A 26428-nucleotide genomic window follows, 5' to 3' on the forward strand; every position below is an offset into this window, starting at 1 on the left:
ATCCATCATCATTTAAATTGTGAGAGTAAATTTGTGCCCCGTGCAATCGCCTATATCTTGGCAAGACTGTTCGTATGCTAAAAGAGCGGATTGCTCTACACCAATCTTCCATACGGCTTGTGCTGGTACTGATAGTAACACTCCTGTTGCTAAGCATTTTGTTGAATTGGGTCATAGCTTTTAGACTTTAAGGTAATGCCAATCGACCATATACCCCCTCTTATCAGGGGTGGGGATTGTAATAAACGGTTACTGCAGAGTGAATGTTGCAGTATTTATAATCTATGAACTGTATCACCTCTGGGGTTCAATGAAGAGCTAAATCTAAATAGTTTTTTTAACATGTCTCACACATAAGTATATTTTCCTTTTTTATGTTCTTTTTGTTTTTCAAACTTTTTTTTTCCAAGTTGTTTATCCTGCATGATGTGTTGCTTGGCATATATGATGCTGACACTGTGTACCAGAGAAAAGTATTTTTGTGAGAAAGTTTTGCTTTTCTTACAGCCATATTGGCTGAATTGTGGTTATGAAACTCATTGAATACCTTGTAGCAATTTATAATACATCTTAGACAGCCAGAACATTGCTTCCAGTCTGTGGAACACAAACTCTGTTTGACCACATGTGTGACTGCCGGGTCCCAGTTGGACGCGTCATTTCAATAGTCGGAGGTTCCAGATAGTGTAAGTTGAATACCATGTGACAGCATTAACGGATCCAGGTGCACTTCATTTAGGGTATAAAAGTATGGGCTTTTAGTTGTGTGGTTATGCCCTAGGAAGAAGGTGCCTGAGGGTGCCGAAACAGCTGTATATATATATATATATATATATATATATATATAAATATATATATATATAAAATTGGTTCTTTGTTAAGTTTTTATTATGTTTTGTTGCATTTATTATGTTATGTTTATAATATTTTTAAATATAATATACAGTATTTGCTAGTTATTATGGAACTGTATTCTAGAATCATTCTGTGATGATGTTATCAATAATTATAGTCTCCTATTTACATTAGAATATTAAAAAATCAACAAGAAATCCTGACAGTAAAAATGAGAAACATAAAATATTAAAAATATTTCAAATATAGATACATAGAAATTAAAAGTTTAAAAGTTTTGACGACAGTTCCCAACATGTGCACAGTGACTGCTCATTCAGGTTTTATACAAAGTAACCACATCACAAATATGCTATCATAAAACTTTTTATCATCTGGTTGGTTCAGAATGCCTGTAACATAAGATTAAGCCATTGAAAATTATTTTATAATAATATATTTTAAAATAGACTTTAACAACATGTGGCTGTCTAATATTCTTGATAAGAAAAACACACTAATTAACTAATGTAATACATTCGTACTTAAATACTCTTAAGGATGCAGAATATAAAAAAGTAAAACAAAATCCTTAAACTATATGTTTTATATGTGATTTATATGATTTTATAATGTTATAGTAAATTTTAAGGTGTCTTTTTTTTAGAATTTGTAGTTTTGTTTGCAAATAATGCAAGCTATAATGACTAAGTTCAAAAAGTGATTGAGTTGAGAAGCTAGGAAAAACAAACTAATCTGAGACACTCTTCACATGTATGGTAAATAGTCATGCCTCCCTAAGTACCAGGGCCCTGCATTGACACTGTGGGAGTAGGAACCATTTTCCCAGAGTTTTCCAAACTCTGTCATTACAGTCCAGGTTTTAAGGATATCCATATCTGAGTCCAGGTAGTTAAATAATATTGATTGGGGCACTAATTAAGTCACCTATGCTCAAGAATTGATATCGTTAAAACCTGGACTGCAATGGAGGAGTTTGGGAATCTGTGATCTTTCCTATTAGAAATAGTTCTTAACCAACAGTTTTAGAAGAGAGGTATAAAACATGGGGTAGATCAAGAAAGAAGCTGATAGCTGTAGCCTGTATGTTACCAGCTTTGCCTTCCTTTTGATTGGGTACAGGCCAATGTATTTAAGCACCAGATTGATTGAAGACATCTTCAGATCTATATTTCATGTGTAGAGCAACACTTTATTGGCCACTGAGGGCACAGGCCTATCTCATCCACTCTGGTCAGCAACTTTTTATTGTTCGCAATCACTATGTTAGCCACTTCTGTAGTCTTTAAAGTAGCTGGAGAACCTACACATACTTGTCTAAAGAATGAGGTAGCATGCAAAGACAAGATGACCACTGGTTGAAAATAGGGGTGTGCACCGGCCACTTTTCGTGTTTTGTGTTTTGGTTTTGGATCTGGATCTTTCTTCGTGTTTTGGATCTGGATTGGTTTTGCCAAAACCACCCTTCCGTGTTTTGGGTTCTGGGTTTTGTGTTTTGGATCTGTATTTTTTTGAAAAAAAGCATAAAAACAGCTAAAATCACAGAATTTGTAGGTTTTTCTGCTCCTATGCTATTATTAACCTCAATAACCTTAATTTCCACTCATTTCCAGTCTATTCTGAACACCTCACACCTCACAATAGTGTTTTTATGTCCAAAAGGTTGCACCGAGGTAGCTGGATGACTATGCTAAGCGACACGAGTGGGCGGCACAAACACGTGACCCATCTAGGAGTGACACTGCAGTGGCAGGCAGGATGGCAGTTAGAAAAACTAGGCCCCAAACTGTACATAATGCAAAGAAAAAAAGAGGTGCAAGATGGAATTGTCCTTGGGCCCTCCCACCCACCCTTATGTTGTATAAACAGGACATGCACACTTTAACAAATCAATCATTTCAGCGCCAGGGTCTGCCACACAACTGTGGCTGAAATGATTGGTTCGTTTGGGCCCCCACAAAACAAGCTGGCAATTAATGTGTCCCTGCACAAACTGGCTCTACGGAGGCAAGATGTCATCCTCATCCTCCTCATCCACCGATTCCTCACCCTCTTCAGTGTGTACATCCTCATCCTCACAAAGTATTAACTCGTCCCCACTTGAATCCACCACCACAGGTCCCTCTGTACCTTCTGGAGGCTGGTCTCCCTGGAAGAGCTGATAATTCATTTTGATGAACATCATCTTCTCCACATTCTGTGGAAGCAACCTCCTACGCCTTTCGCTGACAAGGTTCCCGGCTGCACTAAACACTCTTTCGGAGTACACACTGGAGGGGGGGCAACTCAGGTAAAATAGAGCCAGTTTGTACAGGGGCCTCCAAATTGCCTCTTTTTCCTGCCAGTACAGGTATGGACTGTCTGACATGCCTACTTGGATGCTGTCACCGATGTAATCCTCCACCATTCTGTCAATGGTGACAGTATCATATGCAGTGACAGTAGACATGTCAGAAATTGTTGCCAGGTCCTTCAGTCCGGACCAGATGTCCAAACTTGGTCCTGCCTGCCCTGCATCACCGCCAGCGGGTTGCTTAGGATACCTAAGTTTTTTCCTGGCAGCCCCAGTTGCGGGAGAAAATGAAGAAGGAGCCGTTGACGTGTCACGTTCCGCTTCAGCTGACAGTGTGTTCACCAGCAGGTCTTTGCACCTCTGCAGGCTTGTGTCGGCCGGAAAGAGAGACACCACATAGGCTTTAAACCTAGGATCGAGCACGGTGGCCAAAATGTAGTGGTCTGATTTCAACAGATTGACCACCCTGGAATCCTGGCAAAGCGAATGAAGGGCTTCATCCACAAGTCCCACATGCCGAGCGGAATCGCTCCGTCTTAGCTCCTCCTTCACTTTCTCCAGCTGCTTCTGCAAAAGCCTGATGAGGGGAATGACCTGACTCAAGCTGGCAGTGTCTGAACTGACTTCACGTGTGGCAAGTTCGAAGGGCTGAAGAACCTTGCACAACACGGAAATCATTCTCCACTGCGCTTGAGTCAGGTGCATACCCCCTCCTTTGCCTATGTCATAGGTGGATGTATAGGCTTGTATGGCCTTTTGCTGCTCCTCAATCCTCTGAAGCATATAGAGGGTTGAGTTCCACCGCGTCACAACCTCTTGCTTCAGGTGATGGCGGGGCAGGTTCAAGAGTGTTTGCTGGCGCTCCAGTCTTCGGCACGCAGTCGCTGAATGGCGAAAGTGGCCAGAAATTTTTCGGGCCACCCAAAGCGTCTCCTGCACGCCCCTGTCGCTTTTCAGAAAATTCTGCACCACCAAGTTTATTGTGTGAGCAAAACATGGGACGTGCTGGAATTTGCCCAGATGTAATGCCCGCACAATATAGGTGGCGTTGTCAGATATCACAAATCCCCAGGAGAGTCTAAGTGGGGTAAGCCACTGGGCGATGATTTCCCTCAGTTTCTCTAAGAGGTTGTCGGCGGTGTGCCTCTTACTGAAACCGGTGATACACAGCGTAGCCTGCCTTGTAACGAGCTGGCGTTTCTGAGATGCTGCTACTGGTGACGCTGCTGCTGTTGCTGCGTAAGGTGATACATCTACCCAGTGGGCTGTCACAGTCATATAGTCCTTAGTCTGCCCTGTTCCACTTGTCCACATGTCCGTGGTTAAGTGGACATTGTGTACAACGGCATTTTTCAGGACACTGAGGACACTTTTTCTGACGTTTCTGTACAGTCTCGGTATCGCCTGCCTAGTGAAGTGGAATCTAGACGGGATTTGGAACCGGGGACACACTACCTCCATCAATTGTCTAAATCCCACTGCACTAATGGCGGATACCGGACGCACGTCTAACACCAACATAGCAGTCAAGGCCTCAGTTATACGTTTTGCTTCAGGATGACTGCTGTCGTACTTCATCCTCCTCGCTAAGGACTGTTGGAGGGTCAATTGTTTAGTAAAAGTAGTGGTGTTCCTACTTCCTCTCTGGGATGATGAACGACTCCCAGCAGCAGCAGCAACAGCAGCAGCGGCAGCAGTAGGCGTAGCAATGCAGGATCCTCCGGAGGAATCCCGGATAGGAGAGTCAGTCATGCCAGTGATATGGCCTGCAGGACTACTTCCGATCCTGACTAAGGAGGAAATTGACGAGGAGGGAGTTGACGGTGTGGTTTGCAGGCGCTTGGATACAACAGGACAACGGGATTTAGGTGTCCCTGGACTGCTTACGGTCTGAGCCAAAGTTTCTGAACTTGACAGTAACTTTTTATGAACGCGCTGCAGGTGCCGTATAAGGGAGGATGTTCCTAGGTGGTTGACGTCCCTACCCCTACTTATTTCACCTTTACATATGGTACATATGGCAAGACAGTTGTTGTCCGGATTTGGATAGAAATATTGCCAGACCAAAGAGGTGGAATGTTTGGTCTTCTGCCCAGGCATGACCGTGATGGGCTTTTTCATCCCACGGACAACAACTGTCTCCCCCGGAGCCTGATTTAAACAAACCACATCACCATCAGAATCCTCCTCGCCAACTTCCTCCTCAGCGCCAGCTACACCAGTATCCTCATCCTGTTGTACTTCAACAGTGACATCTTCAATTTGCATATCAGCAAGTGGACTGTGGGTGCTCCTTTCAGCACTTGCAGGGGGCGTGCAAATGGTGGAAAGAGCCACCTCTTCCCGTCCAGTGCTGGGAAGGTCAGGCATCGCAACCACCACCACACTTGGACTCTCTTTGGGGATTTGTGATATCTTCTTAGAAAGCACAGTTCTTCGCTGTGCTTTTGCCAGCTTAACTCTTTTGATTTTTTTAGTGGGAGGAGTGCTTCCATCGTCATGTGAAGCTGAACCACTAGTCATGAACATACTAGGGATCGACCTTAGCCGTTCCTTGCCACTCCGTGTCGTAAATGGCATATTGGCAAGTTTACGTTTCTCTTCAGCTGATTTAAATGTCTTTTTCAAGGTCATTTTCCTGAACTTTGCCATTTGGGATTGTATGTGCCCTCTACTATGACATTGGGCATCGGCCTTGGCAGACGACGTTGATGGCATGTTATCGTCTATGTCATGACTAGTGGCAGCAGCTTCAGCACTAGGAGGAAGTGGTTCTTGATCTTTCTCTATTTTATTTTTATCGGAGAAAGTTTGGTCCTCCATTTATGTTATATCGATTTGATATATACGTGCGGCTAAACACAGAAAATAAATTTTTTTTTGGTTCGGACTGGAGTGTACTTTGTGGGTTACAGCACCCTTTAACGGTCAAGCCAGCCGGCCCTTTACTTATGACACAGGCGCACGCTTGGCACTACTTTGTTGATGCACGTGCGGCTACTGCGCACACAATTCACAAACACAGAAAATAATTTTTTTTTGGTTTGGACTGGAGTGTACTTTGGGGGTTACAGCACCCTTTAACGGTCAAGCCAGCCGGCCCTTTACTTATGACACAGGCGCACGCTTGGCACTACTTTGTTGATGCACGTGCGGCTACTGCGCACACAATTCACAAACACAGAAAATAATTTTTTTTTGGTTTGGACTGGAGTGTACTTTCGGGGGTTACAGCACCCTTTAACGGTCAAGCCAGCCGGCCCTTTACTTATGACACAGGCGCACGCTTGGCACTACTTTGTTGATGCACGTGCGGCTACTGCGCACACAATTCACAAACACAGAAAATAATTTTTTTTTAGGTTTGGACTGGAGTGTACTTTCGGGGGTTACAGCACCCTTAACGGTCAAGCCAGCTGGCCCTTTACTTATGACACAGGCGCACGCTTGGCACTACTTTGTTGATGCACGTGCGGCTACTGCGCACACAATTCACAAACACAGAAAATAATTTTTTTTTAGGTTTGGACTGGAGTGTACTTTCGGGGGTTACAGCACCCTTAACGGTCAAGCCAGCCGGCCCTTTACTTATGACACAGGCGCACGCTTGGCACTACTTTGTTGATGCACGTGCGGCTACTGCGCACACAATTCACAAACACAGAAAATAATTTTTTTTTTGGTTTGGACTGGAGTGTACTTTCGGGGGTTACAGCACCCTTAACGGTCAAGCCAGCCGGCCCTTTACTTATGACACAGGCGCACGCTTGGCACTACTTTGTTGATGCACGTGCGGCTACTGCGCACACAATTCACAAACACAGAAAATAATTTTTTTTTTGGTTTGGACTGGAGTGTACTTTCGGGGGTTACAGCACCCTTAACAGTCAAGCCAGCCGGCCCTTTACTTATGACACAGGCGAACGCTTGACACTACTTTGTTGATGCACGTGCGGCTACTGCGCACACAATTCACAAACACAGAAAATAATTTTTTTTTGGTTTGGACTGGAGTGTACTTTCAGGGGTTACAGCACCCTTTAACGGTCAAGCCAGCCGGCCCTTTACTTATGACACAGGCGCACGCTTGGCACTACTTTGTTGATGCACGTGCGGCTACTGCGCACACAATTCACAAACACAGAAAATAATTTTTTTTTGGTTTGGACTGGAGTGTACTTTCGGGGGTTACAGCACCCTTTAACGGTCAAGCCAGCCGGCCCTTTACTTATGACACAGGGGCACTCTTGGCACTACTTTGTTGATGCACGTGCGGCTACTGCGCACACAATTCACAAACACAGAAAATAATTTTTTTTTAGGTTTGGACTGGAGTGTACTTTCGGGGGTTACAGCACCCTTAACGGTCAAGCCAGCCGGCCCTTTACTTATGACACAGGCGCACGCTTGGCACTACTTTGTTGATGCACGTGCGGCTACTGCGCACACAATTAACAAACACAGAAAATAATTTTTTTTTGGTTTGGACTGGAGTGTACTTTCGGGGGTTACAGCACCCTTTAACGGTCAAGCCAGCCGGCCCTTTACTTATGACACAGGCGCACGCTTGGCACTACTTTGTTGATGCACGTGCGGCTACTGCGCACACAATTCACAAACACAGAAAATAATTTTTTTTTAGGTTTGGACTGGAGTGTACTTTCGGGGGTTACAGCACCCTTAACGGTCAAGCCAGCCGGCCCTTTACTTATGACACAGGCGCACGCTTGGCACTACTTTGTTGATGCACGTGCGGCTACTGCGCACACAATTCACAAACACAGAAAATAATTTTTTTTTTGGTTTGGACTGGAGTGTACTTTCGGGGGTTACAGCACCCTTAACGGTCAAGCCAGCCGGCCCTTTACTTATGACACAGGCGCACGCTTGGCACTACTTTGTTGATGCACGTGCGGCTACTGCGCACACAATTCACAAACACAGAAAATATATTATTTTTTTAGCACTTGGGGGGAGCACCCCTGATGGACAGAGCACCCCCTGGACAACACTACAGCACCCCTTTAGGACTGGGACACTGCACAGGACTTTGGAACTGACTGCACAACACAGTCCAGCCAGCCCCTATGGACTTTGAAGTAGTGGACACAGCCCCTATTAACAACAGCAGCACAGCACAACACAGCCAGCCCCTATGGACTTTGAAGTAGTGGACAACAGCAGCACTACACTACACTACACTACACAGCACTAACTCCCACCCTCCCTCTTCACTGTCCACAGCCGAGTGAGAAAATGGCGCCGACGCGGGTACCTTATATAGGATCCAAAACCCGCGAGACTCGGAAGGCGGGATGATGACGTTTTGCCTCGATGTCAGATCCGAGTCAGGCGGGAAAAGTCGAGCCTGACTCGGATCGGACTCGGATCGGGGGGGCTCGGGGGGGTTCGGATTTCAGAAATCCGAACCCGCTCACCCCTAGTTGAAAACTGTAGTAAAGGTAGAATGAGGACATCTCAGAAGAACCCTCTCTTCACCATTACTAGATATTCTTTAGATAGTTCATGTAAATTCTCATATATTAAATGAAAAAATAAAAAACACTTCATAGTGTAGATTCTTGAATCCTTGTGCTTCCTAAAGGAGGAAAACAGTTAGTCCAAATGTTCAAAATAAAGTAGCAGATAAGTACGGTCCCTTATACACCAAAGGCTGATGGAAAAAAGGTGTTTAATATTTTCTCACCAATCATGAGATTCACATACTTAAAGGTCCTTTGGGATCCCCTAGAGGTTATGCTCTTACCAGTGTAGCAGTATACATTAGTCATGCCTTCAAAAATAACTTAAACTCTTTATAATCTCAGCATGATCTTAGTATGTCTATTCGTGACCCAAATAAAGATGGGATGGAAACAAGTCTAGCATAATACTTTTCTAATATCTTCCAATTCCCCATTAATATCTCCCTTACATTACAAATAAACAAACAGAATCTAAAAAAATAACATATGTGTCCACCAGATAACAACATTACTAAAGCTTTGAACAGAAAAAGGCAAATTCTAGATGTCTGTCTGTTTTTCTTGCTCTAGGCTTCCACAAATGAAATCTCTATATTGTCAGGCTGGTCTACACACCGATTCCTGTGAGGCATTTAGATTTCAGTAAATCTTTGTCAAAGTGGATATGGATATATTTAAACAAAGCTATAATTTCATTCTCAACTGGACCAAAGGCTACAGCACAAGCAACTTTCATCAGACGTCTGCTCTCTACTTGGAACTGGAAGTGGCCTGCCTTCCACCTCATTGAAATCGAAACTAAGTTGCTTTCCGGAAAACATTCTAAACTATTCAAATCACATACTTTACTAAAATGGTATGTGATAAATAACATTTACATTAATTAATGCCTATATACATTTATATTGTTTTTTATTAAAAACATTAGTTTGTTACATGTTACAAATAGTACATAATCATAGAGTCAACAAGCAGATCCTCATTTAAAGAATTATTTACATTAACATTCTTACACATATGTAAACATTAGAGTGTGTAGGTGTTTGCATTAATTGTATTGTGTTATCTTATGTTTTCACCTTAACACTTCTTAACAAATAAATCTGAAATTGCTTAACAAAACAAGTGTGTGAGAAATGTAAATTTTTGCCAAGTGCACACTTAAAGCAATGTGTAAAATAAATATGTCAAACTAATTTTTGTATGTTTTGAAATTCCTGGAGGTTTTACCATATTCTAACCCTGGAAAACACTTAATGGCATATTTACTAAGGTGCAGGTTTTTAGAAGTGGAGTTGTTGCCCATAGCAATTAATCATATTCTACTTATCATTCATCTAGCACCTTCTAGAAACTAATAGCTGCTTTGGGCAACAATTCTACTTCTAAAAACCTATAAAGTAAAGCTCTTTGTAATAGTTGAATTGAATAGTAAAGTTGTTGGTTATATAAATAATAAAATAAAGAACCTGCATGCCTGGGCAATATTGTTATTATTTGGATTTAAACAATATTTATAGTTATTATAAATTATATTTTTGGATATTTATTTGTTCATAATTGGTATGTTTTAAATAAAATATTGAGTTAAAAAAATAATTTGTATGTTTTAGTTCAGATTACTTAATTAAGTGAATGTATTTTTTACAAACAGTGTGATTAAAGTGATGGTTTTGCAAGGGCAGTAGTGTACAGTACACATCTACCTATAAAGGTATTTCTAGTGAAGGTGCAAAAGTGTGTATTGGATCACAGTTTGTCACAAATAATAATTTCAATGGAATATACAAAAAAGAACAGGTGTAGGAAAAAAATACATGAACCCAAGGGTAATATACATTTATTGCTAGTTGTGCTACTTCTTTACCTAACTAAGGTTATACGTGCACTTGTGTTGGTTTAAGTGCCATAATGTTTTCAACACAGAGGCAAAGAGCTCTACATATGGCTAGAATTCATTTTGGGAAGTGTCTGGCATTGCATATGGGCAAAAATACTGTATTTTTGTCTGTGTATTTTTTATTATAAATTAAGTTCATTTTGTGGCAGGCTCTATAACAGACCCAGTGTGCTTGAAATGTAAAAGGAATACTAAAATGCTAAATATAATGCTCAAAAAGTACTACTAATATATTATAAGTAATAATGCACTGGGAAAAAAAGAAGTATTTGATGTCAGAGAGATGTCCCGTATTAAGGGGCATATTAATCATTACTAATTTTGTACTAAGATAATGTGAAAATGAGTGTTTTCATACCATTTGCACATTATTTTAGTGACACAAAATTCCCCTCCAAGCTATTAAATTTAGCATATTTTTTTAGTAAGCAGATCACATTTCCCATACTTGTATTGGGAAATTGGATCTGTTCACATTTAATATTGTCAAAATAAAAAAAAAACTGAAGGGAGCCTTGCAAAATTAACGCCACTTCCAGATGGCATAGAGAGGCTTCGAGAAGTGTGCTTTGGCAGGCAGTGAGGCAGAGATCTTTACATTTCCCTCTGCACTTCCCTTTCTCTCCTGCACAGCACAGCCATCTGAGTCCTGTCTGCTGTCCTGTGTCTAAAATATATGTTTTAAAGGGCATTTTATAGCATGCTTACACAACAGCTATACTGATGTACAAGTATATATATGTTTTTCGTCAGTGGAATGATGCAGAGACTGCTCTGTTGTCAGTCACAGTAGGACGGCTCTCCTCCTGGATGGTGCACATGACCATTGATATTCTCTGGATATGCAGACTTTTGCATTTGTGAAAACTACACGAGAAGTGCAGGGAAGGATTTGCCCTGTAGAGCTTTCAAGCAAACTCTGTCCTGCCATGCAAATTTTAATACATTCATGTAATATTTTTTTAATATATCAATGTGAGTTTAGCCAAAATTGTTGCATCACAAATGCATTTTATTTGCGGATTGTGATAAATATACCCCAAAAGCTCTTAACCTACAGTCTTATGCTTTTATATGGGCATGTAATACCTCTCTAACCTGCTTCTAAAATCCTTATATTTCATGGTGGTACTGTAGGTGTATTATCCCACATAATTTTATACTACTGATTTGATACAATGCCCTTTTGCAAGGTATTGTGTCAATAAGTTTAAAAACAATTGTCGAATGATATTTAATGTTTATTTTGTGTGTGAGTGTATTTACTGTTTTATCAGGATCTTACACCGGGGTGCAATCGGGAAGCCGGCTGACATTATACTGACAGCCGGCTTCCCGACTGTCATATCCCGGTGAGGGTGAAATGACTGGCATCTAGATGTAGATGCCTGTCATTTCACCGACGCCAGGGGCCGGCACCCGGCATCCCGATGGAAGGGATGCCGGGCACCGTGAGCGGAGAGCCACATGGGGCAAGGGTTAGGTTTAAGGCTCCCGGGAGGAATTAGGGTTAGGCACCCCCTGGGAGGTTAGGGTTAGGCTAGGGGGAGGGAGGACAAGGGTTAGGCACCCCCGGGGGGAGGTTAGGGTTAGGCACCTCCCCGGGGGACTTAGATTTAGGCAGCTGGGAAGGGGGGGTTAGGTTTAGGCACTTAGAGGGGGTTAGGGTTAGGCACTTTGGGGGGAGGTTAGGGTTAGGCACCCCTAAGGGAGGGTTAGGGGGTAGGTTAGGTTAGTTAGTACTTACCTGGGGACGATCGGGATTTCCAGCGCTATCGGGCTGTCGCTGTCGGGATCTGTTCCTCTATCGGCCTGACGCTGCTGGGATTAGAACTGCCAGCCATGCGGCCGGTGGTATTACATACCGATTCCCTTGCACTTTATTTAGCACAGCTGACTCATGGGTAGCTGTCTTTATATTTATTGGCCCTTTACTATAACTGTACATGTCAATTTATCTTTTACATTTTCTTTTCATATATTAAAACATTAGCTCATTTGCCATATAAAGTACTAATGTAAGTTCATTCTATATTTAAAAAAATAAGCTTTGCCTTTTTGAATCGGCACATTTACACTACCGTTCAAAAGTTTGGGGTCACCCAGACAATTTTGTGTTTTACATGAAAACTGACTTTTATTTATCAAATGACTTTCAAAATGAATAGAACATATAGTTAAGACATTGGCAAGGTTAGAAATAATGATTTTTATTTGTAATAATAATTTTGTTCTTCAAACTTTGCTTTAGTCAAAGAATGCTCATTTAGCAGCAATTACAGCTTTGCAGACCTTTGGCATTCTAGCTGTTAATTTGTTGAGGTAATCTCAATAAATTTCACCCCATGCTTCCTGAAGCACCTCCCACAAGTTGGATTGACTTGATGGGTACCTCTTGTGTACCATATGGTCAAGCTGCTCCCATAACAGCTCAATGGGGTTGAGATCTGGTGACTGCGCTGGCCACTCCATTACAGACAGAATATCAGCTGCCTGCTTCTTCCCTAAATAGTTCTTGCATAATTTGGAGGTGTGCTTTGGGTCATTGTCCTGTTAGTGGAAGAAATTGGCTCCAATCAAGTGCTGTCTACAAGGTATAGCATGGCATTGCAAAATGGAGCAATAGCCTTCCTTATTCAAAATCCTGTTTACCTTGTACAAATCTCCCACTTTACCAGCACCAAAGCAGCCCCAGACCATCACATTACCTCCACCATGCTTGACAGATGACGTCAGGCACTCTTCCAGCATCTTTTCACTTGTTCTGTGTCTCACAAATGTTCTTCTGTGTGATCCAAACACCTCAAACTTCAATTTGTCTGTCCATCATTTTTTTTTCCAATCTTCCTCTGTCCAATGTCTGTATTCTTTTGCCCTTTTCCTTTTATTGGCCAGTCTCAGATATGGATTTTTTTTGGCCACTCTGATTAGAAGGCCAGCATCCTGGAGTCACCTTTTCACTGTAGAGACACTGGTGTTTTGCGGGTACCATTTAATGAAGCTGCCATTTAAGGACTTGTGAGGCATCTATTTCTCAAACTAGAGACTCTATTGTACTTGTCTTCTTGCACAGTTGTGCACTGGGGCCTCCCACTTTTCTTTCTAATCTGGTTAGAGCCTGTTTGTGCTGTTCTCTGAAGGGAGTAGTACACACTGTTGTAGGAATGTTCAGTTTCTTGGCAATTTCTTGCATGGAATAGCCTTCATTTCTAAGAACAAGAACAGACTGTCAAGTTTCACATGAACGTTCTCTTTTTCTGGCCATTTGGAGAGTATAATTGAACCCACAAAAGTAATGCTCCTGATACTCAACTAGCTCAAAAGAAAGCCAGTTTTATAGCTTCTCTATTGAGCAAACCTGTTTCCAGCTGTGCTAACATAATTGCACAAGGGTTTTCAAGGGTTTTCAAATAATCCATTAGTCTTCTAACGTGCTTAGCAAACACAATGTACCATTAGAACACTGGAGTGATGGTTGCTGGAAATGGGCCACTATACACCTATGTAGATATTATTTTAAAAACCAGACATTTGCAGCAAGTATATTTATTATTTATTTATTACCAATTATTTATATAGCGCACACATATTCCGCAAAGCTTTGTATAGAATAGTCATTTACCACATTAACAATGTATAGAGTTTACTTCTGATTAATTTAATGTTTTCTTCATTGAAAAAAACAGTGCTTTTTTTTCAAAAATAAGAAAATTTCTAAGTGACCCCAAACTTATGAACGGTAGTGTATGTTTTTTAGAGGTATATGTTGTGATATGTATGAGGGTGGTTCAATAAGTAAGGTAACAAGACCTCTCACATGTTTCATGTTTTCTATTTCATTCTAATTTCCTCCCAGGCCAGACCAGGTAGACCACTTCTTCCCCTCACGGCCATTAGAATGTGCCTTAATATCAGTTATACTGTCCCAAAATCAGGTGTAAGATGGCAGAGCTGGCATAAACACAAACATTAAGTTGTGTAGTGTGATCAGATTTTGCATCTAAGGGGCACATCAGCAGCTGAAATTTATTGACAACTTGTTGAGGTATATGGTGATAACATCATGTCATGGAAACAAGTTTGGGTTTGGTGCACTGCCTTTTATAACATGCTCGGCCAGCCTGATCACTGCTCATCTTGCATGTCTGTCCTGCCAGGGTGGAGCACACCCAGCAAAGACAAGGGGAATATATGGTAATTAGTGGGGATGCTCCAGCAGCGAATAAGTGAAGGTGTTTAATTTTTTCCAACAGGTTAATGTCAAGTAAAGTGTACAATGGTGAATCCAGGGGAGTTTAGTTAGGCATGGAAGGACAATGGGCACCAAGTGCATGATGCTATAATAGCTTAAGAAAAGAGAAAGCTGGTGGCCTCCCATGAGTGACTTCTAACTAGCACATCTTCTTGAAAACTGGGGGAATATATTTACTAAAATGCAGGTTTTTAGAAGTGGAGATGTTGCCCATAGCAACCAATCAGATTCTACTTAACATTTTTCTAGCACCTTCTAGAAAATAATAGCTAGAATCTAATTGGTTGCTATGCGCAACATCTCCACTTCTAAAAATGTACACTTTAGTAAATATACCCCTCAGTCTCCAATTGCCCCAGACAGTCCTCCAAAACAGGCCCTGTATGGCCCTAAAATGTAAAGTGGTGCAGAAATAGGGAGAATGTGAAAAAGGTACAATACCTTTGGTAATATTTTCATTTTTGGGGTGCTAATTTTCCCAAACCAGGACAACCTTAATGATGGCCACCTTTAAAAGTCAGCTTTAAGCTGTACTAGTAGTGGGAGAAAGTTGAGACGAAACAAGTTGGAGTTGTTATTGGTAAATTGGTGACACCAAAATATCTGAACTGGAAAGATTTCCATTTGAATGGGAACGCCCCATGAAGCCTCACAATCACATGGCCTGGTGCACAGACATTCAGAGCCACAGATTTAGTGAAATAAATTTTTAATTAAATAACTAACTAAGGATATGATTCAGTATGGATTGCAATTGTAATCACAGATGCATATTGCACGCAATGAAGCTGCAAAAATATGCAAATGCCTGCCACAGCTCAGCCAGTATTAAGATGCCCACTGCTGCTTTCTAATGTCCTGCATATATATCGGTATCATCGAAGCACATTGGCCCATCACGCACAATTACAGCACCTCTGACCAGTCGTAGAAACTGCAAGTATCGTCGAATGCTGTGAATACTCAAGCTGCAAATGCAATTGCAGTGGCTAATATATGCATGTCCATGCAATGGCGTTCAAACGGACAGACTTGCCTGCGTTTCTCCAATCACACCCCCGTCACCACCCCCAAACACTCACAGCCTGTCACTCACTCTTCGATGGATTCCTATGTGCGTGCGTAATCGCAGTATGATTGCAGCACATGTGCAATGCTGAACAATTGGCCAATCTGCGTCTCTAGTTGCAATTGCGTGCACTTCTGAAAGTTCAGAGAGGGCATCATTCACCCAAACCCTTGCTGAAGGGGAATTAGAAAGTGTGAGTATCAGCTGAAGGAAGTGTGGACCCAGACCCTTGTGCTCAAGGAGCCCTACCATCAAGTGCCAATCAACTCTGTCAAAAGCCTTCTTTGCATCCATTGACAGCAGGATCACTTGGGAATCCCCACCCCAAACATGGTGTATAAGATCAATAATTTTCATGGTATTGTCTTTTGCCTCTCTACCAGAAACAATGCCCACCTGGCACTGATGATTCAGACTTGGAAGAAAAACACCCAGACAATTGGAGACAGACAATTGGAGGACAGACTTGCCTGCGTTTCTCCAATCACTCCCCCGTCACCACCCCCAAATGCTCACGGCCTGTCACTCACTCTGCGATGGATTCCTATGTACGTGGGTAATTGCAGTATGATTGCAGCACATGTGCAATGCTGAACAATTGGCCAATCTGCGTCTCTAGTTGCAATTGCGTGCACTTCTGAATCGGGCCCTAAATCGCCAGAATTATGGATTTAGTAAGATTCAGAGAGGGCATCATTCACCCAAACCCTTGCTGAAGGGGAATTAGAAAGAGCGAGTATCAGCTGAAGGAAGTGTGGATCCAGACCCTTCTGCTCAACGAGCCCTACCATCAAGTGCCAATCAACTCACTTAGGAATTCCCACCCCAAACATGGTGTAAAAGATCAATAATTTTCATGGTATTTTCTTTTGCCCCTTTACCAGAAACAATGCCCACCTGGCACTGATGATTCAGACTTGGAAGAAAAACACCCAGACAATTGAAGAACAATTTAAGGCTGGGTACACACCAGAACGACATTGGCACAATATGTCAGCTCTGGGCAAATTGGAGCAACATAGTGTGCATGTTGGTCAGTGCGTACCAGCAATTGCATGCTCCCTAGGGTCATACACAATATCTTCTGGTTGGCTGTGTTGCATGGTCATTTAGAAGATATCATGTACACTGCCGTGGTGCTAAATAGAGCATGGCATGGTAGTTCGCTCCGTCGTACCACTGCATCGAGCAGTGTGTATGCATGGTGCTATATGTCGGCCCCTTGGCTTGGAACACATCATGCTGATGTATATCCCAGCCTTACAAACAGCTTAAGATCAGTGTTTAAAAGGGTCTGTAGCTCGAGCAATGGGCTGGGTCCTTGCCTTCATTAGGGATATTATATATTTGGGCTTTACGAGACTGAAAAGCATTTTCCACCATTACAGCACTGCAGGCCTTAGGAAAAGAGACATAAGAGAGCCCCAAAAAGCTTTATAACAATTTGCTGGAAAACTGTCGGGACCTGGACTGTTCATGGATGGAGTGGCTAAAAGAGCTGTTTCAGCAAGGATCACTATTCTGCTTATATGCACGCAACACAGTTGCTAATATCAGCGGTGATATGTAAATAATTGCATTCGCATTATGACGGCAGCCTAACATAAGGACACCCCCTATTCCCCATACTCACATCTGTATACTTGGCCACTATAGAAAAATAATCAGTAACATCGAGTAACATCAGACCCATATGCACAGTTAAGGCAGGTCAGACCTCACTCAGGAATTGCTTACTTCAGTACACACTATGAGGCTTCAGGCTGCGTCTGGTATCACAGTGGATAATTTATGCACGCCCCTGCAACGCCGTCCCAACGCATTGCCATGCCTGCATTCGCCCGACCACCCATTCCCCCATCACCACCCACAAACAGCACTTCCAGTCAATCTGTATGCCATGGGTCTGCATATCCTCTGCAATACCAGTCCTGAGCGCAGCAGCCGGTTCGCGCATGGGCACTGCGAATCATACACATGCGCAGTACACAACAATTGTCTGTTTGCATGGTATAGGCAACTGCGATCCTTGCTGAATCAGGTCCTGTGTCTGTGCACCACCATATAAATAGTGCAAGAGAGGATTACTACAACTTCCGGGAAAGGATAAGTCCAGCCCTCTACATACAGGAATGGTTATATTTATTTCTGAAATAGTAATTAAATGAAACCTATGGCGTTAGGAAATGACACTGATCTAGAAAAGTATAATATTTTGCAACAATGAATCAAAGTTTGCAGAACTTAAAATGCTGTATAACCTCTGTCAACATTTTACATATAAGTCAGTTGCTTGAGACATTTTCTAAGAACTGGTGTTGAATTTTGTTAAAATGTCTAAAATTAATTATGGTTTAATCAAAGGATGATGATAACTGTAATCACCTAAATCCTGTAATATATTCTGCAAATCTGTTTCCCTAAACTGCAAATTAGATTTGTCTTTTGCTTTTCAGTTTGATTATTGACTGTTATTTATATTTTAATAGCATATTCCAAACTGCTTTACAGTTGATAGTATTCACATTAATAAAATAAGTACTGTATAGATATTATTAGAAAGTAAAGAGAGTCCTATTTGCAAGTTTATAGCAGCGTTTCTCAACCTCAACCCTCAAATTTTCCCAACAGGTCATGTTTTGAGGATTTGTGTCTGTGGGAGCAGGTGTGATAATTACTGACTAGATGGGTTATCTGAAGTTTTGAAGGAAAAAAACAATGTCTAACACTGCATATCAAAAAAGTTGTTAAACTTGCAAAAATAAGAACAAAACTTTGACTCAAATGTTAATACTATAAAGAAACTGAGATGTGGTAGCATATTTATTTTTAATTAATTTATTTATATTCACATTATTTATCATGATCTATTGATGCAGAGTTGAATTCAGGTTAATTTTGCAGACACATCTAGAGGTATATTTACTAAAGTGAGAGTTTTTAGAAGTGGAGACATGCCTATAGCAACCAATCAGATTATAGCTACTATCTTCTAGAAGGTGCTAGTTAATTGCTAAGTATAATCTGATTGGCTGCTATGGGCAACATCTCCACTTCTAAACTCTCAATTTTCATGCTGTGCATTCTCCAGAGCAAAGTTTAAGCAACTGTGGATGATGCTGTGTATCACACAACTAATTAGTCTTAACTGTATTTATGGCTAAAGGGTTTTTACTATGGGATAATGAGGTGTTCATACATACACAAATTGCAGGCTATGTAGAGTTGTACGTGTGCATAATTATGCCTGCTTTCAGACATATCTTTTGAACCAAGCATAAGATGGTTCAATTCACACTCACACTAATGATGACGGCTATGAAACCAAATGAACAGATGGTGACGGTCTGGCTGCAGAGATAAGTACAACTCTGCATATGGGTGAATATATGCATTTTTTGAGTTGGGTACGGGATGCCGGTGCTTGGGATCCTGATAATCAGAATTCCAATGCCAGCATCTTCTCAGGGTTAGGATACTGAGACTTGTCGGTAAGTATCCTAACCCTACACATACCGTTACCCCTAAACCTAATCCTCCCTCCCTGCAGCCTAAAACTAACCTCCCCACACAGCCTAAACTTATCCCTCTCCCAACCTCATGCCTAAACCTTATCATCCTCCCATATTGCCTAACCCTAACCCTCCCCCTAATCCCAATACTTACTGTCAGGTTGCCAGCAGTCAAGATGCGGGCGCTGGGATTATGACTGGTGTCGGGATTCCGGCACCAGCATTCTTAGTTCCGACAGCAAGGATTTAAACTACATCTCCAATTAGTTCTGTACACAATTATGAACAATTTGTGTTCAACTGTACATGGGTAGCTATATGTTTAATTTCAATATTATGTAGAAATTGAGCAACTGATTGGTGACATATAACCATGAACTTCATGAAAAACCAACTTTTTCATGTGATTTTGGACCTTTTAAAAAATCATTAATATCTCTCACCCTTTATCATTTCCCTATCTCGCTGTCACTTGATTAAAACAGTAACATTCTTGTTAACTACATAGATTTACTGGTCGGAGTTTACATGTTTTCCAATTAACCTAATTCAAATCCCAGACGAATGATTTGAAAACCCCCACAAAAGTTCTACACTGTTATCTTCCCTCAAGTTGAAACAGAATCCTCTTGTTATGGTGCTTAGTTCCTAAGCTCTGATAATTAAAACACTAAGCTCCAAAGGGAGAATTTCCTGTACAGTTATTTTCTCAGGGATTTTTTGCTTTTTTCTGTACCGAGCCTAGAAATAAAATAGGTTTCTGATATTTCAGCTGCATTCTTATACAGTACAAGAGACAGATCAGTACTTGAGTGACAAACCTTTATGCATCTGCTAAGATATATTTACAGTCAAGATGAAATCCCATTTCCAGCACTCCAAACGGTACTCGGTAGTCTTTATACATATCAATAAGTATATTTCTGCATTATTACTTGACAAGTTCTGCTTGCTGAATCTGTGGGCTCTTTTTCTTTCTCTCTGGGGACTTATGTTTCATAGATGAAAAACAGTTGAATTTCAATATAGTGTCTGGAGAATTACATATTTTTTGGGGGGTGCTGTATGACAAGGCCTGCAGGTTTTAAGGTGGGGTTGCAAAATGCATAACATAAAAATGGCATATACATTTGTTTTCTATTGTCTCTAGATGTAAAACCACCAACATCATTCATTATTTCTTCTTTCTTACTAAGTTTCTGTAGCTAGAGATGTATTTTTTCAGTGCTTTTAACCTCTCAGTACCTTTCATTATTGCAAATGAAAATGTTGTATATTATGAAATAAATTACTAAAATATTATTATCAACATAACAGCATACCTACAGTATAATTACTGTATTTCAATACTCCAAGAGCCACAGTGGCTTTTAAATGGTTCTGCTTTGTAATCCAATGTGCAGAAGCATTACTGCTTTGCATAAGAAACCCTTCCTCTATGTCAGGAATTGCAGACACCTATAAACCCATGGTGGAGTTTTACTACATACAGCATATAATTAAATGAACTTGACATTGTGAGTAAATTGTTAGCCAGAAAAAACAAACAAGCTTCTCCCCCATTTAGTGCAGGTGTAATCTGCCATTATTTGGGTTGTTTGATTATGCTGTTTATGTAAACAAATAGTGCTGCTTTATTAAACAAGAAGTGCCCTCTCTACTGTACCTCTGAAACTATGACTATTACCTGTTTGGTCTGGTGGACATAGGATCAAAATAAATAGTTCACTGGCTTCTAAGGTATGGAATAGCTATCGCAGCTGCTTACATGGTAGCAGCTGCGATAGCTCTAATATTGTAATGCAGCCTAACTGATCCAAGGTGCTTTCTAGAATGTAACATCAGATCGTCTGCGATACCATCGGCCGGCTAAGTGACCCGTGGGTCACGCAAGCTGGCCACCGAAGAAAAGAGACCAATGTCAGCCGACGGAGATCCTGGACTAGTCACTCCCACAAAACAATGGCAACATGACTCTGTTTTAGGAAACAGAGGCAATCGCTAGCCCCAACTCGCCCCAAAATGGCAGCAGACTGTCAATCACTGACAGTCTGCTGGGAAACTGTGAGCAACATCACAGGCCCATGTTGCAAATTCTCAGTATGGGTCCCGAACATCATGAATCTGCACAAAACATTAACACTGCATCCTCTGCTAAAACAGGCCCACAGTTCTTTCCTGGTTCACTTCAAACCTGTTGAACCACTACTTTAGTGTCTCTACCTCTCATAGGCAAAAGCAGGGGGGCATTCTGTCTGCCTGGAAACCCCCCTCCCCAGCCCACACCATGACCACAATAGAAATAGTAATATAATAGAATGTTACTAGTGCTGCATGTTCTTCTAAGTATCACAAATGAAATAATTAGCACCACCTGTGGATCTTTTAACATGTATCAGCCAGTAATAAATAACCTGTGCACCAACTAGGAGATCTGGAAAACATGCACTGTTAGAGATGCACTGCTATAGAGCCCAATATGTACATATATGTCCAGGGCAGTGCTATGTTCTCCTGCTGCTCCTCCAGGCTCCCAGACTTGCTCCAAAAGTCTGGAATGGTGCCCACATCTAAAATAAATACATTCAGCTCAGGCAGGATGGCCCTACTGCCACATATAATGACTTACTGTGATCGCTGGTCCTGTATATGCTGGAATTATTACACACAATACACTATGTATGATGCTTATTAAAGCTGGTTAAGTACTAATTCTGCCCTCTTCATTGACTGGCCACACTCGCTCTAAAATTAAGCATTTGGAAACCCCCTCTGGAAATCCTGCGTTTGCCACCTCCTCTAGCACATCCTCCTCTATACTCACGTTATCTGTTGTGATCCCACATGGCTCTGTTCTCTTCCTTTCTCACTATACAGCTCTTCTCTTAGTTAACTAATTACATTATTTGGCTTTCAATACTACGTACCTCTAGGTTGATGACACACAAATCTACTTCTTCTCCCCTGTACTTCTTCACTTCAAAATTATCTTTTGTGACAAACTGTCTCTGCCTCCACATTGATGTTCCAAAGCTATTGTAAATACTGTATAACACAACATGTCCAGAACAGAACTCTAAATGTTCACTCCTCCTTCACGTATTCCATATCTGCATAAAAAGCAGCCAACTTTCTCAGTCTTCCAGGCCTGCTGCTTTGGTGTCACACTCTGCCCTCTGCTTTTTTTCCCTCATATTCAGTATATTTCCCAATCCTGTAGGGTTTACCTTACAAATAGTAAGATAATATGTATTTTTATTGCCCAAGATGCTATCAAAACTCTTATCCAGTCTCTCAACATCTCTTGCCTTGACTACTGCAACTTCTTCTACTGTAACTGGCATTCACATTCCACCTTAAAAGCTGCAGCAAAACTAATCTGCCTCTCCTTTTGCTTCACATCTGGTGCCCCTCTTTGCAAATCCCTACATGGGCTTCCTGTGTTCTCCAGGATCCAATTGAAGTTGGCCATAAAACCTAATAATTATCTTGCCAACTAGTTGGTTATTTGAACGAAAATCTGAAACACCAGAAAATGGGAAAATTCAGTCAGTCAAACAAATTAGTCAAATCAAGTGGATTTAACCAACTTGTCTGAATGAACATTTTTATACATCTTCTGGTGATTGGGAGCAAATAGCCAATTGTAATTTTCTCCCATACATTACCATAGTTTCATTAGAACCAGCCAACTAGTTAGCAGGTTGAAAAGATAATCTTCAGGTGTGTGGCCAGCTTAACCTTCAAGCTCTCAGTAATATTACAGTACCTCTACATACATGTCAAATTAATGTCACTTGTGCCCCCTTAGATTTACCTCTGACCTGAACCTTGCCTCATATCTGGCAACAATGTCTCACTCCTTACCTAAAAAGCTTGTCCCATGCATCTAACCACTAATGTAATACCTTAACATGCTAAATCAGACTCTTACACAGCCATAAAAAATCTTTTAATGCCCTCTCAATAATATTTTTATTACGGGTAACTTACTTCAACCTATATCATCCACTCTGTTGCAACATCACTTACTTGTTTCAGCTGTGTTCCCTCCCAATTAGAATGTAAGCCCTGACATGAGCAGGGTCTTCCCTACCATTTGTGTCCATGTCTTAATTTAACCTGTCTACCTTGTGTGTCTCTATTTCATATAGGTTCTTCTTTACTGATTTTGGGCTGTGAGGCACTGATGTTTTACAAATGTATGAGAATAATAATAATTATAATAAAATGAAGGATTCATTAATGTTACCTTCATTAAAGTGTCAATATTCTATTTTTCCTTTGCATTGGTTTGAAATTTGTCTAACTGGCACAAGGAGCATACTGTACCATTAAAACAAAGTGATGGAACATTATGGTAGATACAGTAGTCTGATAACAACCATGACTGAGGAAATCTGCCTAATTTATAGAACTGAACGCATACTGTGGACACCAAATACATTGCGAGTACCTTAACAAATGTGCACTCGATACTGTAACAGTCCATTAGACTCACTATCCCCCTACTTCTAAAAAAAAATCTTGATTATGGATTTATGCAAAGACATTAATACAGCTACTATTGTTCAGTATATAAATGCCAGCAGTGCTTATGGCAAGACATCAGAAAATGTGCTCCCCTTACAACTGATGCTATCTTTCCATATTAAAATAAACATCTTTCTCATGCATAAACAGGTGCCAGCTCCTGCTCTAGCATAGAAGATTTTGCTCTTTTTAAAAATATATATTATATTAATTTTTTAAATAATTAGAATTGTTATATGAGAGCTGTTATATTGACAATATGACAAGTTAATTAGTAAAAGTGCACCAATAACTACACATATTGCCTGTGATTAGTTTCTAGAGAATTGATAGGCTGTACTCTCATAAATAATTACTCAGAATGCTAAATAGCTGCCTTCACCAACTGCTTAACATGTTTTAAGATTTAGATGAATATTCAAGCATTCTTTCAATTGACAGCTTAAAAATAATTATAACGTGGAAACTTTTAAATTCAATTAATGTATCAGGTTTACTGCAGCAATAATAGAAAAGCTTCAATAGTGACATGAATCATTCATATTCATTCAAATGGCCCAATCATCTAAAAGGGATTTCATGATGCAAACACTAATGAAGTTAGTAGGAAAGCTTTGTTACTAAATAAGTAATTAAATGAATAAATACCCCCAATACCATAAACAGCCCCAGCACTAGAATGTCTAAGATGGTTTTCACTAAAACAGGAAGAACAATGATCATAAGGTCCCCTGCTGCATGCCAAACAAACACAGAGCTGGACAATTTGGGCTGGGTAACACTAAAACAGGGAGAACCACAACATTGGGTTCCCCTGCTAAAATTAAAACCATCTTCTTTCTCAGAGATTACCAGGTTCCTGATAAAAAAACATAGGGATTATTCCCACCCCCATTGGCTGTCAGAGTAAGGAAGAATATTGGAACTCCTTAATTGGCCATTTTACAACCTTTTTGATACCCTATTGAAACCCTTGACCATTGCAATAAAACAGTATAGAAAATACACAGATACATTACATTATCTTTGAAAAAAAAAATAACTTTAAAACACCAAACCCTCATTTGAAATTTCTTAAATATAAATGGAAATCAATCTTATCTTCTTTCTTGATCCATGGATCTCCATTGGGAAATAAAATTATTATATTATTTTTCTGTTCCTAATCTGCTGTTCTCCAATGGGAAATTAAACTTTTATTTTGTCTTGATCCATTGTAGTTCAATGTAATAAGGAAATAAAAAATGATGAACGACAAACTAGAGCTGCTTCTGATAAATTAACAAAGCAAGGACTTTTCTTACAGATAGTCGTAGCCAGTTATCAACAAGAATTAATTGTAATTTCCTGGAAGTGAGGGGAGTCCCAGGGCTACTTCTTTGATAACACATAAATTGAGACAAATGTAATCTTCATTAACATGTGGAAAAACTAAGAGAATAAGGGGATTCCCTGCACACTGAGGTAGTAGGACCTAGTGGTCAGGTAGTGCAGCTAAAAATTTAGGTAAGCCCGAACTAGATTTAATACAACAACAATAATTATTATCACACTCTGACCCTTTATGTTGTGTGTGATGTGATACATAACTATGCTGATAATTTAGTGAGGATATGTGTCTGTCACACACTCTGCCCGATGGGATAAATTCAGTGCTCGTTGTCTTCAGGTAATGTCTTGTTCTATCTCTACTGGTTGTTGACTCACATAAAATACCCTCTACTGTATGTAAGTGAGATTATAGCACTCTGAGGATCAAATATAAAGGTGAGGTTAAATGTCAATGTAATGCACTTTAAACAGGGAGTGTGATCAGTGAAGTAATTTAATGAGTCAAAATGCTCACAACACTGAGTTAAACATAAAGAAAAACAAAAGTAATATATAGCAGCCAGTTATACAATGTCTTGCAAGTAGCAATACAGTCTCATTTACCAGTAAATGGTTATATTGGAAGATAAAAGTTTGCAAGTGGTAATTTAGGGTACATAAATTTCAGGTGTCATGAGAGGCCTTCTGTCCCATGCCCTCGTAAAGCACCATCTTACCCTCTGAAGTCTTGTACAGTTCACCCTTCTCATCAAACTTGCTGCTATGTCGATGGGTATTTCTTTTGGCAGAGACGGTAATATCTTTGGTGTCCTTATTTGATCCTATTCTTTCAGTGTACATGGAATTCTCTTAAAATTATCTTATTAAATAGTGCAATCAGTTAAAATAATCATAATTTGTTTGAATTAGGAATAAAATCGCTATTTAAAAGATTTGAGTTTGATGAATGAGTCCCGAAGGTTATTATGGCGTATGACTCCAATCATTAATGGTGCCCTAGCCTTATGTGAAAATGTACTAATCTGCAAGATGCAGGAATCAGTGAGATCCCAGTGAGTCTGCCCATTTTTTTTAAAGTGGCAATAGTTTAAAAGGTAAAAACAGATTTGTTTTGCCTTTTAAACTATTGCCTTTAATAGAAAAACACAGGCCAGACACCCCATGATCTCACTGATATCTGCATCTTATAGGTTATT

This window comes from Taudactylus pleione, unplaced genomic scaffold (genome assembly GCF_031769625.1).
Source record: "Taudactylus pleione unplaced genomic scaffold, aTauple2 ptg000535l, whole genome shotgun sequence".
Taxonomy (NCBI): Eukaryota; Metazoa; Chordata; class Amphibia; order Anura; family Myobatrachidae; genus Taudactylus; species Taudactylus pleione.